Raw genomic sequence first — 14561 nt, forward strand, 5'->3', positions numbered from 1 at the left:
CTATGTATTCTTGTTTGCTTTGTTACAGAATTGTAATTTTTTTCTTGGTCAATAATTAATGTAAAGTTGGTTGAGAAGATTTCCAAAAGTAGGATATAGGTGCATAAAGAAGACTGAGTCTTGTAAGTCAGGTTGCGGGCATAACTTTTGGTATGTTAGGTTGGAATAATGACATTGCGCTAATTGTGCTTATCTGGTGCATGGTTATGGAGATGCTTGAAGACTGTGGCTGTATTGCGGTGAATAAATGAGGGTGAAGGTACCTATAGTTTTGCTTGAAAGCTTGTTTTGGTTACTTTAGATTATTTGTGCAGCGATATTTTCTCTATCAGCTGTAAAATTAATGAACTGGTGGTTTTGCAAGACCACTGATATTTACTCCCTGCAAGAAAACCTTGTGAGCGGAGGATACATTTTTAGAAGTGCTCTGCGCTCATTAAATACCTGATGCACTTGCTCACTTTGAGCATACGCATGACTGAGAAAAGCACTTCAGTTATGTGTCTGGTCATGACAGGGAAGCTGATTTTACAGAGAGCTTACTACAGGCATCTTAGGCAATCTATATTAATATTTATCAATGTAAACTTGGGAAGTTTGTATGGTCATTTAAAGTGATTTGGAGTAGAAAAATAAATCAATATGGTTTTAAAAATTGGCTTTACCCAAAACATATCAATTCTATGCATAGTTTTGAGGTCAGGAAATCCGTCTCTTCATATATCAGGATTTCCATTCTCTCCAGCATGTTATTTTCCAGCATATAACTCATCCAAATGAGGTCAACAATGGTGAACCTGCAAGATTTGTCTGCAGCAAAATGTTCAACCTCGCTGCTCTGAAAAATAATAATTCTTATTTACTCACAGAGCAACGAGGTTCTACTACTTCACTTTTAGACAATAGGCAATAAACAATACGTGCAGGGGTAGGCCATTCGGCCCTTCGAGCCAGCCATTCAATGTGATCATGGCTGATCAACCACAATCAGTACCCCATTCCTGACTTCTCCCCATATCCACTGACTACGCTAACTTTAAGAGCCCTATCTAGCTCTTTCTTGAAAGTATCCAGATAACCGGCCTCCACCACCATCTGAGGCAGAGAATTCCACAGACTATCACAACTATCTGTGTGGAAAAGTGTTTCCTCATGTCCGTTCTAAATGGCTTACCCCTTATTCTTAAACTGTGGCCCCTGGTTCTGGACTCCCCCAACATCGCGAACATGTTTCCTGCCTCTACCATGTCCAAACCCTTAATAATCTTATATCTATATTACTAAAATTCTGATCTTGACCACTTCCTGTTGTTCTGTATATTGATTTTAGAAGAAACGCTGCCACTTACGGCTGTGATTTTTGGCCATCTTACTCAGAGTCCCCTCCGCTGTGCAGGACAAGAGGATTTTTCCCATCAATGAAAAATAATAGCGTTATTAGTGTTTAAAAAAATATTTTATAGTCCTTTCCGGAGGGACTATAAAACCCAAAAGTGTTGAGTGCCTCAGACAGTCTCTGCAAGATGGGGGAGCAACAGGGTCACGTCTCTCAGTCTGAGCTGTGAATAACACTGAACACATGTCTACTAAACTGTGAGTGGTTTTAATGACTTGTTAGTGCCCTTAATGTGGTTTGAAAATATAGATCGGAAATGCTAAAGCTGTGTTGCCTTTGGTTTGGAAATTCTAAAGTTGTGTTGCCTTTATTTTGGAAATGCTAAAGCTGTGTTGCCTTTGGTTTGGAAATGTTAAAGCTATGTTGCATAATTAAAGTTGCCTTGCCTAAATAAAGTTGCCTTGCCTTCTATATAATTAAAAGTCTAATCTTGACCACTTCCTGTTTGTGCTTTATATTGATTTTAGAAAAAACGATACCATGTATGGCTGTGATTTTTTGCCATCTTACCCAGTCCCCCCCCCCCCCCCCCCCGCTCATCAGATGCCGAAGGATTTTCCCATTGATGAAAAATAAAAGTTATTAGTGTTATAAAATTGTTGAGATTCTCTCTCCTGTCAATCATGCCATGAAGGCCACGCCCCTTCTGGTGGGAGGGGGGAGGGACCATAAAACCCAGAAATGTGGGTGCGGCCCAGTCTTTGCAAGATGGAGGAGGGAGAGGTCACAATCCGCTGTCTTTAGTGACCTTGCACCCTGCTTGAAATGGTATGAAACTGCACTTGAATTTGGTGGCCTTGCACCCTGCTTGAAATGGAATTTCAAGGAATAGTTATGAGTCAACTGCCAGCCCACCAGCCGTGAGTGAGTGAGCTGCCAGCACAACAGGCTTGAGTGACTGAGCCGCCAGGCCAATAATCCATTTGGCCCACAATGTCCATACTAGCCTTCTGGAAACCAGTCCCTTCAGCCCACAACACTCATACTAGCATTCCAGAAAGCCCTGTTTGGTTTAATATTGGAATTGGTGGAGAGATGGAATATTGCATTGGGGGACCAGCCCTCCCGTGTGATGCTGGGACCAAATGGGTCCCACAGTCCATTGTTTCAATAAGATCCCCTCTCATCCTAAATTCCAGAGTATACAAGCCCAGCCACTCCATTCTCTCACCATCCCGGGAAATAACCTTGTGAACCTGCGCTGCACTCCCTCAATAGCAAGAATGCCCTGAAAGTTTCTCCTGAAACTATGCAATTTTAGAAATGGTTCCACCTTCTTGGTGGGTCGTATTACTCTTCGTGGGTTTTCATTGGTGGGTCATTGGTAGAAGGAAATAGCAGCTTCAAATTTCTGGGTGTAATATCTCAGATGATCTGTCCAAGGCCCAGCACAGAGATGTAATCACAAAGAAGGTTTGCCAGCACATCAACTTTCGTAGATGTTTAAAGTGATTCAGCACATTATCAAATATTATAACAAACTTCTGCAAATGCACTGTAAAAATTATCATGTCTGGTTGCAACGATTATCATGCCTGGCGATTCCAAAACACAGGAACGCAAGAGACTGCAGAAGATGGTGGACTCAGTCTGGTCCATCACAGGCACAGCCTTCCCCTCCATTGAAACCATCTCCATGAGACACTGCTTGAAGAAGGTCATAGCTATCGCTGGTGGGTGTATGGAACAATCTCCCCACCATCTGGTCCTTTGCCTCATTGGTATCATTCAAAGCAAAATACTGAAGCCTAAAATTGCACACCACCATGCTCAAAAACATCCACTTTCCTACAACTATCAAGTTTTAGAACCAACCCACACAACTCTAATCTTACCTCAACAATGGAACACTGCAGACCACCTCAGGGTCATAGACTTATGCCCCTGTCCCACTTAGGAAACCTGAACGGAAACATCTGGAGACTTTGCGCCCCACCCAAGGTTTCCGTGCAGTTCCCGGAGGTTGCCGGAGGTTGCAGATAGTGAAAGGTAAGACCTTCCACTACCTGCAACATCCGGCAATCACCTTCAACTAGCATCGCAACAGGCCTCAACGAACAAATCACCTATTTTTAAAACGGCAACCTATTTTTAGTCGTGGCCAGTTTTGAATTTTTTGAAATAATCGCCGGAATATAGAAGAAGCGGAAACCACTTTTGACCATTAGGGAGACTGACAAAACCCTCCAGGAACCTCCAGGAACCACATGGAAACCTTGGGTGGGGTGCAAAGTCTCCAGAGGTATAAATTCAGGTTTCCTAAGTGGGACAGTGGCATTACTTACAGCCTTTTATTTTCACTCTTGTTGGATTTATATGTGATTCATGTAAAATTTAGGTATAAATTATATCCACATATTATCTGAGTCTATATGCTTCTAATGCTGCTGTAAGCAATATTTTCATTGTACTGCTACCTCACCGTATTGATGCATATAAAATTAAACATGGCTTGACTTGATGTACTCCTGGAGAGAAGCCAACATGAAATCATGCTTATTCTTTTCCTAACTCTCATGACATGGCAGTATGAAGCAAGTGATAAGAAGTCAGTAGCCGCACATATTATACATTCTTTGTGCTCCCACTAATTTCAACTAGTGAAAAGCAGGAGAGATGAGAGGAAGACTATTGCCCATTTGACCCATTAGTCAAAGCTGACTTCAATCCATCATGTGTGAAAATGTGCCATTTGAACATTCACCCAATTGGTTTGTCCTCAGCCTAGTTTACACTTTCCTCCATCAAAGTGGTTGGATGGGAAGAATGTGACCATGATTTCCTGATGTGTATTGCCTACAAGTGACAATCAATGCCAAGGAAGGTAGACAAAAATGCTGGAGAAACTCAGTGGGTGAGGCAGCATCTATGGAGTGAAGGAATTTTGGGTCAAGACCCTTCTTCAGACTGATTACCCTCAACAAGTTCTCCTTTAAATCCTCCCATTTATTGTTTCCACCAAACCAATTTCACGTACCTCGACTCCATCCTATCCCCCCTGGTCAAATCCCTCCCTGCCTATGTCCAAGACACGTCACACGCTCTTCGTCTCCTCCTTGACTTCTGATTTCCAGGCCCCCATTCTCTCATCTTCACCATGGATGTCCAGTACACTCTACACCTCCATCCCACACCAGGATGGTCTTAAAGCCCTCTGTTTCTTCCTCGACCGTAGAACCAACCAATCCCCATCTACTGATACTATCCTTCGCCTAGCGGAGTTAGTCCTTACCCTCAACAACTTTTCCTTTGACTCCTCCCATTTATGTACCTCATCAATGCCAAGGATATAAATTATATCTTTATGAAAGGCATGCATACAATCATAGAATAATTTGGCCTATGTGCCTGTTCACTCACACAGTTGACAACACTTATACTCTTTTTGCAAACTAATGCAGGCGGATTGTGCAGTAATTGGCCGATTGGATTTGTCCTGTTTGTGGAGAGGGCATTGCTGGCCAAGTTGCCATTTGCTGTCTGTTCCGCTGAGTTACTTCAACACTTTGTGTCATGTTGTTCCATTGTCTGGCGGGTGCCAATGCCATAATTATACTGTAAAAGCATGGCTAGAAGTACAACCTCTAGTGGAGTCTGTACTCACGTAATGCATGAACACGTGGTACTGTACCTGCAACTGCTCAGATAGGATGGCTCTGCTGAGGGTAGTGAGGGGAGCAGAGAGGATCATTGGCGTCTCCCTACCCTCGGTACAAGAACTGTTCCAGAGCCGCTGTCTGAAAAAGGCTCTGAGAATAGCTAAGGACAAACTGCACCCCCTCCACACACACCTGGATCTCCTGCCATCAGGCAAGAGATACCGTAGCATCAAAGCCAGACTGCTACCAGACTGCTAAGCAGCTTCCTGCCACAGGCTGTGAGGTTGCTAAACAATCACTCCACCTGATTCTGCGACTTTATATTGACATTTTAATAACTCTGGCACTTGCCACTCAAATCAGCTGCCCTGGACATTTTAATGCCTGTTTTTATTGTTGCTGTTTTACCTGCTTTTAACTATTTATACTGTTTCATCAGCGACTGGATTGTTTTTTAACTGTTATTTTGTGTGAAATGTTTTAAGTTTCATGTGCGATGCTCCGGTATTCCCTGGGAAACGTCTTCTCATTTTGCACTGTACAACTGTTGCTTTGCAAGATGACAATAAAGGTTGATTGATTGATTGATTGATTGATTGATTGATTGATTGATTGATTGATTGATTGATTGATTGAACTAGTGCTGGATCCTCGGTAACTTGAGCACTACAACTGGGAGTTTTTTCTTTTTCCTGTATTCAATGCACTCAGTTGATTGTTTATATCAAAAGAGTGAAAATTATTTGGCTAATGACTAATTAGTGTTAGTGGCAGAGTGTGAGTAAATTGACATTGGGTTTAAGTAGCTGTAATTTTTTCATGAAATTATGAGGCGAACTAGATTATGCACTAACAAGACCAAGATGTGCACAAGGGGATGAAAGCCCTGCATCATCTCCTGTGGTACTGCAGTGTACTCCATGAGATTTCACAACACTAACACCTGAAGCAATGGTCTGGGCAACATATTGAGAAAATACCATGTAAAACAGTTAGATTGGATTCATGACAAGGCAGACATATTGAGAAGATTTTTTCAAGATAGCGCAGTGTTGTGCATTAAAGGCATATGAAGTTAATTTAGTGGAAATCTTTCTGCTGCTTCTAACCTAGATCAATTAAGAAAATAAAGAGTATTATGATCCAGTCAGAACAACTATTTTTTACACTGAATGTTTTTGCTTGTGCAGCCAAACAGTTTGCATTGATTTTTTTTGCCTAATGTCAGGAAACGGATTGAAATGGTCCATTCAAAACAGAGAAACCAAAATAAGTCAATGATAATAAATTTCCAGCAAATTTAATAGGCTTCAAACTGTTCAGTGCTTTCCAGCATATTTGAAATTTATTTATTCCCCTTGTCAACATGGTTTGCCTAATATTTGTGTTTGTTTTTCTTCTTTTTCTGGCATTCTGTGCTAACATGATGTTCCCTGGCTTTGTGGAGTCCTCTTGTTGCCAGCTGAGGATGTTAGTGATTTGCAGATACATTTGGAGAAATGTATTTGCACAGGTAGGATGGTGTATACTTGGCCCACAGGAATAACAGATAGTCCCGAGACTCACAGACTCACAGTCCAGAGTGCGATTGGCATTGGGTTTTGGCTTCACTTTAAAAAGCAAAGTGAGATGCGAATATATAACCGATAATATCTAGTGTGACCACTTCACCCACTAATCTCCAAATGGTTGATTCGACAGAATGAGTGTCATGTTATGAAGCATTGATCACAAAATCGCAGTGATTTGTGTGGAATGGACTTTGTAGTCATTGGGACCCTCAATAATCCTGTTTGAAATATACGGATAAACAAAAGGCTGATACAGGCAAAGAGTAGCACATTAATGGAAAATTAGGGATCCCTTTATCATGCCTCTGCCAATCTGCTGCCATTTTCATTATTTGAATTTATTTATTTAAAGAATTACCAACACTTTTCTCACCTTAACTGGTTTCTGACAGTAAACCTCTCTATTTTAAACAACTTATTATTTCAGAATGACGCAATTTCACTCCTGTTTGTGAGCGGGCATGGTTTCCACCATTTATGCTGTACATGAATGTGAGGTTCTTAGTGCCATCACAAATAGACATTTTTTGGCAGAGTAGTTATGTGCCAGTTATTCTTATGTTGAAGTGAATCTTTTCTCTGATCACCTAGTTAATCCATCCCTTGATGGAGTTTGCAATAGAGTGCCTGGTTTGGGAGTCTGGCTTGGCGCATATAAACAATATCAACCAAGGAAGTACCTTTAGAAAGAAGATGAAGAGGAATTTATTTAGTCAGAGTCATCGAGTCATAGAGTGATACAGGCACTTTGGCCCAACGTGCCCACACCGGCCAACATGTCCCAGCTACACTAGTCCCACCTGCCCACTTTTGGCCCATTTCCCTCCAAAATTGTCCTGTCCATGAACATGTCTAACTGTCTCTTAAACCTGGGAATAGTACCTCCCTCAACTACCTCCTCTGGCAGCTTGTTCCATATATCCACCAACTTCTGTGTGAAAAAGTTGCCCCTCAGATTCCCATTAAATCTTTTCCCCTCATCTACTCTGGGCAAGTTATTGTGCATCTACCCAATCTATTCCTCTCATGATTTTATACACCTCTATAAATCACCCCTCACCCTCTTACGCTCCAAGTAGTAACATCCCAAAATACTCAACCTCTCTCTAAAGCCCAGTTTTACCTATGTTAGTGAAGTGTGGCACACAACATCTTGGTTAGACCGTATTGTGACCACAGCTGATGCTCATGCCTCACTGGAAAAGGTGGAGATTTGTTATGAACTTGCCACCTTTGATCACATACCTATTGCTGCACGGTTAAATGTGGAGAATGTCCCCCCTACTGTCCAGTAATAATAATGTTGCTTCCTCAAGTAAACTGGACTGGTCAAAACTGAGCAGAGAGGTTATGGCTGGATACTCACTGCGAATGGACAGTTTTTTAAATAATATTGCATTGCCTCAAGAGGCCCTAATGTGCTCAGATATGAATTGTAAGGATGTGCAACATGCTGAAAAACTCAGTGCCATGTATGATGTTATTGTGAAATGTCTCAATGCTTCCAGTGAACCCTTTTGTAAAAGTAAATGTAAGGTACCCAACATTAGACCTGGGTGGAATGAGTTTGTGGCTGAGCAGTACGCTGAGGCAAGAGAGGCCTTTAGACTGGTCAGAGGCAGGTAGGCCTAGACAGGGGGTATTGTTAGATATGAAAAACGCACAAACGCTAGAGTTAAGTATGCACTTTGTGTTATTAAGAAAAATGAAAACTCAATGAGAGCAGACTCGCTTGCCAGAAAGCTACAGAACAACAACCTTACTAACTTCTGGAAAGAGGTTAAAGTAATGAATAACAATAAAACACCCCTACCGTCTGACATTGAAGGGGTTAGTAGCCCAGAAAAAATAGCTGAGATTTGGCGTGAGCACTACCGTAACCTTTTTAATTGTGTTAAAAGTAACCCAGTTAGAATCAATCATGAACATATTGATCTCTCAGCAGATATGATAGTTAGGGCAGCAGATGTCTATGATGCCATTAACATGTTGGATAACAACAAAGCCTGCGGTATGGACTGCATTACTGCAGAACATCTAAAATATGCCAGCTATAAGCTCTGCCCTTTGCTTTCCATGTGCTTTAATGGTTGTCTGGTTCATGGTGTCCTGCCAAATGCTATTATGTCTGTAATGTTAGTGCCTGTGCTTAAAGACAAGGCTGGTAAGCTCAACAGTATTGACAATTATCGACCTATTGCATTAGCCAGTATCTTGTCTAAAGTACTGGAGAGAATACTGCTAACAAAGCTAGAAATGTATGTCCTTACTACTGACAATCAGTTTGAGTTCAAAAGATAACATGGAACTGATCAGTGTATCTATGCTCTTAAAGAGACTGTGTTCAGGTACACAAGCCTGAATTCATCTGTATTCCTATGTTTTATTGATGCGTCCAAGGCATTTGATAGAATTAATCATGAACAATTATTTGTAAAATTGCTAGATAGAGGTGCCCCTAAATTATTTGTGAGAATTTTAGTGTTTTGGTATGCCCATCAAACGTTTCAGGTTAAATGGGACAATGTTGTATCTGTTCCATTCAGCGTTAGTAACCAAGTGCGGCAAGGAGGAATTTTGTCTCCTATTTTGTTTAATGTTTATATGGATGAATTATCAAATCGGTTAAATAGGTTAAAAACTGGCTGTCTTGTGGGCAACACTATTGTTAATCATCTTATGTATGCAGACGACCTGCTCCTGCTCTGTCCATATAGTGCTGGGCTGCAGCAGATGTTGAACCTGTCACTTGCCCAAGCAGTTGTCCCCACTTGCCTTAAAGCCACCTCCATCGTGCCAGTGCCAAAACACTCCACTGCGGCAAGCCTCAACGACTTCCGCCCAGTTGCACTTACCCCCATCATCACCAAGTGCTTCGAGAGGCTGGTCCTGGCACACCTCAAAAGCTGCCTACCCCCCACACTGGATCCCTATCAGTTTGCCTACCGCAAGAACAGGAGTACGGAGGATGCCATCTCAACGGCACTTCACTCCGCCCTCTCCCACCTCGACAACAGAGACACTTACGTAAGAATGCTGTTCATCGATTACAGCTCGGCATTCAACACCAGTATTCCATCAAAACTGATCACCAAACTAGGTAACCTGGGCATCGACCCCTCCCTCTGCAACTGGATACTGGACTTTCTAACCAACAGACCCCAGTCTGTGAGGTTAGACAAGCACACCTCTTCAACCCTCACCCTGAACATCAGCGTTCCTCAGGGCTGTGTGCTGAGCCCCCTCCTCTACTCCCTCTTCACCTATGACTGCACACCTGTACATGGTACTAACACCATCATCAAGTATGCAGATGATACAACGGTGATTGGCCTCATCAGCAACAACGATGAGCTGGCCTATAGGGAGGAGGTCCAGCACTTAGCAGCATGGTGCGCTGACAACAACCTGGCCCTTAACTCCAAGAAGACCAAGGAGCTCATTGTAGACTTCAGGAAGTCCAGAGGCGGCACGCACACCCCCATCCACATTAACGGGACGGAGGTGGAACGTGTTTCTAGCTTCAGGTTCCTGGGAGTCAACCTTTCTGATGACCTCGCTTGAACCCACAATACCTCTACTCTGATCAAGAAGGCTCATCAGCGTCTCTTCTTCCTGAGGAGACTGAAGAAGGTCCATCTGTCTCCTCAGATCCTGGTGAACTTCTACCGCTGCACCATCGAGAGCATCCTTACCAACTGCATCACAGTATGGTATGGCAACTGCTCTGTCTCCGACCGGAAGGCATTGCAGAGGGTGGTGAAAATTGCCCAACGCATTACCGGTTCCACGCTCCCCTCCATTGAGTCTGTCCAAAGCAAGCACTGTCTGCGGAGGGTGCTCAGCATCGCCAAGGACTGCTCTCACCCCAACCATGGACTGTTTACCCTCCAACCATCCAGGAGGCGCTACAGGTCTCTCCGTTGCCGAACCAGCAGGTCGAGGAACAGCTTCTTTCCGGCGGCTGTCACTCTACTCAACAACGTACCTCGGTGACTGCCAATCACCACCCCCCCCCCCCCCCCCCCCCCCCAGACACTTATTATTATTTATTCAAATCGTTTGCTATGTCGCTCTTCAAGGGAGATGCTAAATGCATTTCGTTGTCTCTGTACTGTACACTGACAATGACAATTAAATTGAATATGAATCTGAATCTGAATCTGAAGGTGTGCTCTCAGTATGGCCTTGATTATGACATAAAGTATAACGCTAAGAAAAGCCGCATAATGATAGTTAGAAGCGCTGAGGACAGGAAATCAACTTTTCCGACCTTTTATTTGTCAAACAGTCCTGTGTGTGAGGAAATTAAATACCTAGGTCATGTCATATCCGATGACTGGACGGATGACAAAGACCTCTACCGACAGCGCTGTAAAATTTATTTTCAAGCTAACATACTTATAAGGAAGTTTTCTATGTGCTCTGTGAAGTGTTCTTTGTTCAGAACTTATATCACACCGTTATATACTGCTCAATTGTGGTCTAACTATAAGAAAAAGAGTATGCAGAGGCTCAAGGTAACATACAATGATGCAATGAGGTTGCTGCTGCGTGTCCCTAGGTGGCATAGTGCCAGTCAATTGTTTGTGTCCACTAGAGTGCCAACCTGTGAGGCACTCTTAAGACAGCTGATGTTTAGTTTTATGTGTCACCTGGACAAGTCAGAGAACCACATAATTGAAGCCCTAGTCAGCCCTCTATAAAGCTGCTATAGATTCACTTCCAGGCTAAGATGGCATTGGTGCAATAGCTTGTATATCTTATAGGCTAATATGCAATTTTTAATGTATTTTTTTGTATCTCCTTATGCTGTATGATGTGTTATATGGACCTGCGTCTGAAATAAAGTTTTATATAAATGCTTTCTGAAAGTCTAGATACACTACATCCACTGGGAGCCCTTCATCCATTTTGCTTGTCACATCCTCAAAAAATTCCAGAAGATTAGTCAAGCATGATTTCCCTTTCATAAATCCATGTTGACTTGGACTAATCCTTTTACTGCTACCCAAATGCCCCATTATTACCTCTTTAATAATAGACTACAGCATCTTTCCCACCACCAAAGTCAGGCTAACTGGCCTGTAATTCCCCATTTTCTCTCTCGCTCCTTTCTTGAAAAATGGGATAAATTTTCTAGCATTTTTTTCTTGAAAAGTGGGAGAACCATGTACCTGCAATCCTCAATTGCTCTTCTCTACAACACTCCCCAGAGCCCTACCATTCATTGTGCAGGTCCTGCCCATGTTAAACTTCCCAAAATGCAACACCTTACATTTCTCTGCATTAAATTCCACCAGAGGGTGGTGAATCTGTGGAATTCATAGCCACAGAAGGTTGTGGAAGCCGTCAATGGATATTTTTAAGGTGGAGAATGACAAATTCTTTATTAGTATGGGTGTCAGGGGTTATGGGGGGAAGGCAGGAAATGAGGTTGAGAGGAAAAGATAGATCAGCCAAGATTGAATAGCATAGTAGTCTTGGTAGGCTGAGTGGCCTAATTCTGTTCCTACAATTTCTGAATTTATGAACATGAATATGGCAGACTTACTGTTGCTATCTGAATGCTAGTCGAACCTGAATACGCAGGAAGCCGCTATTCTCTTGAATATTTCACTGAATGAGTTAATGATGACTTGGAGCTCTGCCTCCCAACAGGCAATGTAGAAATTAGTACCATGCACTAGATTATGTTATTAGATTCCAGGCAAACAGAAACAGCGCAGTCCTGGGAAAAGTGCCAGTTTCCTGATGTTCACTAATTGACATACAACTGACCACGAGTGTGTCCAACATGTGTAAAATTCCTTCTAAGCATACGATGTATAGAGAAATTGTACGAATGGAACCAATTTCTGGGTTGACAGGAGGTATAACTTGTAGGATTCAGTAACATCTGTGACGGTTGTATCATGATTTCTACTTTAGTAAAATCCCTCAATTTATAATGTTAATGAATTCCTCCAAATGATTACAAAGAATAATAGGGTCACACAGCTCTAATCAAGTTTCCAGATTTCATTGTTTATTGCATTGTTTGAAAAGTGTAATCAACGCAGTTGAGAATATTTATTGTCCCAGTGCTTGCTGTAAACTATGCATTAAACACTGAGCAAGGTTAACAAAGCTGTTTATTGCATTGTAGCCAAGGAGATTTTTATGAGATCAGATCTGTGCACTGCATAAATTTCCTAAACTGAAATGTAGCAAATGTTAAAATGTTCTGGTTCAGTGAATGAATTGCGATTGTGACTCTCTGTCAGAAGGTCGTGAAGTCAAGTCTCAGGGCTGCTATTAATATTCGAGTGGCTCCGTCAAGTGATAGATCACTTGGACAGGCTAGATTAACAACTTTATTCAAGTGTGTTTGGGGGAGTGTGGGTGAAGAATTAGAAATGTGTCCAAAAGCAAAAGGAATGATCTTGCATTTATGTAATAACATGATCTATCAAGAGTAAAAAGAAAGACATGCATTTCAATGGCACTTTTCACAGCCTCAAAATGGTCCCAAAGCACCTTACAGCCAGTGAATTAGTTCTGACTAGTCATTACTCACCCTTGTGAAGTTCGGGTACACTGAATCTCGCCACCTCCCAGCGAGCATTATGATAATCAGTTCTTGGATGATTGTCCAGTGTGCTGGAAATTAAATGCCATGCCTTGGATCTTTTATAACCATTTGGTAGGGCAGCCTGACCTTGTTTTAATGTCTAGGAATGTCTAAGAATGTACCATTTCTTCTCTCCAGAGATGCTGCTTGTCCCGCTGAGTTACTCCAGCATTTCGTATCTACCTTGTTTTAATGTCTCTGTACATCCTTAGTGCTGTGCTGAACCTCAACCCAGATTTCAAGATCCATGACAAGTGATACTTGACAAAAGATGAGCCTATATATTATTTTCACTTTCATATTGAACACCCCCAGGTATTTCTCAAAGACCAGATCAGCCACAGTCAAAATGAAAGATGTGTTAGAAGTGGAATCTAAATACTTGGTCAAAAATTTGAGAAGTAAGTATTTAAATATGAATCAAAAGTTTTGATGTGAAATTCTGAGCTGAGAAAGTTGAAGAGGAGGACAGGCAGTGGTGCCTTGAGGGGTAGGCATGCACAACAAAAAGCCATTACAAATGATTGCATTGACAACACCATCAACATGTTTCAAAGTGTTTGGTTTTGAAGTAGAGGCTTGTCAAACTACAATTGAGCAACTATCATATACTCCTTCACCTCTCCCCCTTGGCAAACTGATGGAATAACCCTTGTAATTTTATTTATTTTTGCCTTTGTAGTTATATTTGGACCCTTTTCCTATCCCACTTCTTTGTGCCAATCATAGAACTAAAATGTTATTAGTTCAAGTACATGTTTATTGACATATGCAAGGCTACAGTGTGGCACAGGTACTTGTAGCAGCACCACGGGCACATAGACTCAGGTAAATACACAAAAACAAATTATTCATTAATTGCACACAAAATTCTAAAAAAAAAATGTGCAAAAATAATATAAAACAAGTTCACACTTAGTGCAATAGGTGGGTAGCAGTGTTCCATTGTCGAGTTAGGGTTAGGTTTGTGAAAGTTGATTCAAGACCATGATAATTGTAGGGCAGTAATTGTTCCTGAGCATAGTGGTGTGAGACTTCAGGCTTCTGTATCTCCTCATTGGTAGCAGTGAGAAGAGGGGATGGGCTGGATAGTTTAGTTTGGTTTAGTTTATTGTCACATATATAGAGGTACAGTGAAATGCTTTTGTTGCCTGCTAACCAGTCAGTAGAAAAGATATATATATCTTTACACTGTGACTGTCTCAATTGTAATCATATATTGTCTTGATACATGATAAAGTGAAAACATGAATAATGTTTAGATAAAGCCAGTAAAGTTTGACCAATAATAGTCCGAGGGTCTCCAATAAGATAGATAATCATTCAGGACTGCTCTCTAGATGTGGTAGGATGATTCAGTTGCCTGATAACAGGTAGAAAGA

The sequence above is a fragment of the Leucoraja erinacea genome, chromosome 2 (assembly GCF_028641065.1).
Source record: "Leucoraja erinacea ecotype New England chromosome 2, Leri_hhj_1, whole genome shotgun sequence".
NCBI lineage: Eukaryota > Metazoa > Chordata > Chondrichthyes > Rajiformes > Rajidae > Leucoraja > Leucoraja erinaceus.